The sequence below is a fragment of the Sinohyriopsis cumingii genome, chromosome 8 (genome assembly GCF_028554795.1).
Source record: "Sinohyriopsis cumingii isolate HCF-2022 chromosome 8, ASM2855479v2, whole genome shotgun sequence".
Classification (NCBI taxonomy): Eukaryota; Metazoa; Mollusca; class Bivalvia; order Unionida; family Unionidae; genus Sinohyriopsis; species Sinohyriopsis cumingii.
In genome coordinates, this window is record NC_142968.1 from 89,662,330 (window position 1) to 89,667,382 (window position 5,053).

Sequence of the window (5,053 nt, forward strand, 5' to 3'; positions counted from 1 at the left end):
TTATTACATGTATTATCTCATACCCCTCAACCATGTCCACAGAATATGAAAGAAGTTAAGAACAGAAACATCCTGTAGGTAGTAAATAGTCTGCTTCAGTGTATGATAACAACGTATGCAACAATTAACATATACACCGTAAATACATATACAACAAGGTATTGGCTATTTTATTCGGTGGTAGAGGTGCGATTTTGTCCAGACAGGATTTGTTAGTTTCCTTTATATCAGTATAATTATGTTTGTTCCAATAATATGGTGTTTTGCTGTTAAGTCGGAGCACGATATCTTTTCCAGATATCTGAGAACCGGAAATTTATCAAAACTTAATCCCTGTCCCTGCATTAGAAACTAAAATGATTGGTCCTTAATATAACTGCGGTATACCCAGGTACCTGTGGCGACTTGTTCAGAAATACCGCTGAAAAGAGGAGTTTTCGTGGTACACAGCTATAGTTGACACTGTCGGGAGTTCGCGAAAGGATCTCGTTTGAATGATTTTATATAATCAATTCATAATAATAAAAAAGAGGACTTTGTAAGCAATAATACTTGTGATCAGTTAACGAACTTCATCTTTTTTAAATGAAGAATATGCGTATTTTGAGATAAAATATCATCAATATCCGTTATTTCTTAGTTATTGAGAGAGTTACTGAGTTAATTAAAGGGGCACATGAAAGTATTTATTTTGATATACAATACTTCTACGATATCAACAAAGAGTAAAACCAACAAGTTTTGTATAATTTTAATTGTTAATTTATTTTCCGAAAATACAAAGGAGAGAATTAAATATAAATTACAGTACGGCGAACGAATTCCTAAAATCATAAGTTATATCCAGTTTCAATACTTTAAAGTAATCCGAATATATTCCAAAAGTGTTCCGAATGATGACTTTATTGTACTGATTTACCAACAATAGAGAAAATTAATACAGCTATAAAGCCAATTCTTTGAATGTCTCACAATATTTTCGTTGAGCTACTATATATTCAAATAGTCTTTATATGAATGTAGGCACTGTGATTCCCACGAATGATTAAATATAAATGGATGAATGAGTCCTTTCCTATAAGATTATTAATAATATTCAGGAATTCTTCATAAACACCACTTATATAAAGAGCTAACACGCGGTAGCTAGCGTCTCACATTCATAGTTACAAACCATAAACAAGGACACATGGGTTACTCTAACCAAACATAAACTTGATCACCCTGGCTATTTTTTTTTTATTATTTTCTTTTTAGGAAGCCAATGGCCTCCATTCCAAGAACTCGTACCCTTGTTGGATGACGCGATGTTTATCTGAATTAGAATATATCTCAACCTTGGCACTGTATGAATGAATCAACGTCCGCACCATTTATCTTTATAGTGGAAACTACGATCATAAAATATTAGCATTAAAATGACCTTTACAAAAACTATTATAATGAAAATAAATACACGTAATATAGATATACATAATACGTTCTTTTGTGATTTTTCATTACTTTTCACCTCCCCCTCCTTCTCCATCGTTTTTTTATTATATAAAAAATATTGGTTGTAAATAATGGCCATTAGAAACCGCCCTCAAGCCCAGAGTTATTACTGTTTCTTAATAACTTCATAACGTCACAGTGAATAGATGACGTGTCATTACTAAATGCAACACGAGCAAAAGTTGCTGAAAAATTAAACCGCATGATTTCGAATGTGTTGTTCTGTACAAGGTTGCAGGAATAGCATTACAAACTGAATGCATATGTATTTCATTCACTGTTGAAACGTGGTTGAGTGTATTTTCATGACCTGTCATGTTATAAGACCGTTCTTCACACATTCTGCCGGATGTTCGTCCGCCAACAACTTACCAATTTGTAAAGTATCACTGCGATTATGTCTGAATCGTTGACATGTGGGAAGAACAGAATTATATGAACGATACATGTTGAAATAACACGCGTCAACATTTTAGCAATCAACGAAGACCTGCTCTTTTACTTTTAATTTTATTCCTGCAACTTTATAATTAAATGTTTAAGAAATCATTCGGTTTCAGTAACCTGAAATTATTGCTCGCGTTGCTGTTCGTGTGCTCTCTATAGATATAATGAACTGATGAAAGAGCGACAGGCGTAAGGCGAAGTTGTTTGCTTTTGAAACATGCACAATCAAGAGACTGCTGGCTTATCTCTGTTACTTTCGTGTGCTTTGGCGGAAATTTCCTTGAATATTGTATTTGTAGAAACTGTACATGATTTCAACTCACAGCTAACCAATGTGTCTGATCCCATGTGCTCAAAATATCAGCCTGAGTTAGTCTAAGGTACATTCTCTTTTGCAGTTATTAAAGTTGGGGAAATGCAGCTTCTGAATGAATTACCAAATATATGAGATGTAGATAAAAGTGAGCGGATATTTTTGACCATTTATCTTTCGATGAAGTGAAAAAGACCAAGCGAAGCTAGCAGCTTTTGATAAATGTACATCTGAAGTAAGGCCAAGCTGTATACTCAATAACCCATATTACATCGATCAATCATATACCAAAATAAAGTGAATTTAAGGTTTTGTTCACAGTTCATAGATATGCAAGGTCTTCTTTTAAATAGCCAGTATAACCAGCGAGGAAAATCATGAAAATGCCTTTTCTATAAAATTCTATGCAAAATACGAAACTATAGAGTTCTACCTTGGTGATGACACGTCATCTAGTAATTGTGACATTATATAACAATCACAGTCATGGGGGTAATTAAAAATGGACTTTATATACATCCGAGTTTGTTTTGTTCTCTTAGCCTGTGATGGAAAGGGCGAAAGTACTCCGAGTGACATTCGACGAATGGTAAGGACTCAAATCATACTTATTTTTTCTATATAGTCCCTACATTTGTTTGTCAATATTGAACTTTCCACTGTTTCCAAATTCTAATAAATCATATCCTTATCCAAACAAACTCGCGGTGAAGTTCTTGTCATAAGTTTTCCGGCATTTTTTTTTTTTGAGAGGCTTGACTATCAACAAAATAACGTGCAGATTTCACTTTAAGGCGAGCACGAAGGACTCCCTGTGCAGCGTCGCCAAAATACAAACGGACAACAAGATGAAAGTTCTCATATTATAATGAATAAATATTTTCCTTTACAACAATGCAAAGAATGCCTAAATCTAGTTCGTGCATAACCACCAAAATGAGCGAGAAAAACATTCTCTAAAAATAGAATGAGACTACATTCGTGGAAACTGACCCGGAAATATTAATGGTGACCCAATTCCATCCAAACTAAAATCATTCAGGGGTACAGACCCGGAAATATCGTTGTTGCCTGAGTCCATCCGGATTGAAATATTGACTGAGACTACCTTCATGGAATACAACTCTGAAGCCAGTGCCCATGATCGTAGTCCCAGTCTATTTTTAAAACGTTTCTTTTTTTCTTTCACCGTGAGTTCATCTTATATTTTAGATCTACATTAGATTTAAATGGATTGGATACACTGTGATGATTAAAACTTTATGGTGTGTATGTTTGTATCTCTGTGTGTGTGTGTGTGTGTGTGTGTGTTTGTATGTGTGTGTGTTATTTATAAGTAGGCTAAACATTAAGATAAAAGTGACAAAGTAAATCTTTTGTGCTTAACATTGTAAAATTTAATGATAAAAATACAGGTAAAAAATCTGCGCTGGATCGAGTACGTTTTAAGTTTTCTTGAACAATGTATGGTGTCAGATGGTTCCAAATTGTATTGGTCCAAGGTAGCTTTTGGAGTAGCTCAAGGCACAGTTCTTGAACTAGTTATTTTATCCTTGTATCAATGACATCAAGGTTATAATTTATTCAGAAATTCACCTCTTAGCAGATATCTCTGTATGATACATGCCAATTCAAACCCAGCAGGAGACGAAGACATTAGTAAATTGGTCAGTGGATACGAAAAGTAGGCATATGATTTCAACCTATAAATGTTATATAATCCAAATGACCAGATAAAATCACATTGACTGAAAGGCCTCTCTTTAGAAACAATCAATAAAAAAAATAACAGTTACAACTGACGGTGATCTGAAACGGAACTTAAAATTCAAGAATTATGCACCAGAGTAAACTGTACTTTAGGCCTACTAAGAGTCTCAGGTTGTGCATAATGAATTAGCAAAATTAGAAAGCAAACATGACAGGTTTGTTGAAACCAATTATGACTATACCATAGGAAGTATGATCTCAATATTGTCCTGAAACCACTAAACCAACTTTGACTGGAAAAGATATATATATATATATATATATATATATATATATATATATATATATATATATATATATATATATATATATATATATATATATTGTTTGTTTGTTTACCACTTGTTTTGTTTTTATTTTTTTTACAAAGTATTATAACAAAGGTTTTAAAACAAAAGTGAAAATGCCCTGCTATAATTTAATCAAGGGAGAAAGAACAAATCGAATAATATATATGCCTGATACCCTACTTACGAACTGTTAGTTAAACATTTAGAGAGGATGAGAGCCGAACAACAACTAAAATATGGGAATACTTTATGACAAATATTAATCACAACAGCTTAATCGTCACAAAACCAAATTGATACCTTTCAAAATTAGTACAGTCACATTTTTCTAACATAATGGGTTTTTTTTCTGCTTGCTGTTTTGTAAGGTGGACGATGCGCGGTGCAACAATGTCATTTTCATGTTGCACCAGACTACATGAAATCGTCATTTTTTGTTAGTGAAAAGTGGACGGTTCGGGTTCGAATGTTCGGCTTGGAGCATAGATATGTTCAGTTGTTTGAAAGCGGAAGAGGCGTCACAAAGTTCATTGAACAAGAAATTATTTATAGTTGTCATACTTTCTTTTGCTGTGGCAAATATGGGATGTTGATGTTAACTTGCTGAAGGATCTTTTACAAAAGGTAAAACATAATATTTATGACGTAATTTTACCCGTATACGCATTTATTTTTCGATTAAAAAAGACCCCCACCCACCTTGAACTGTGGGGTGGGTGGTGTTTCCCATCACGTGATC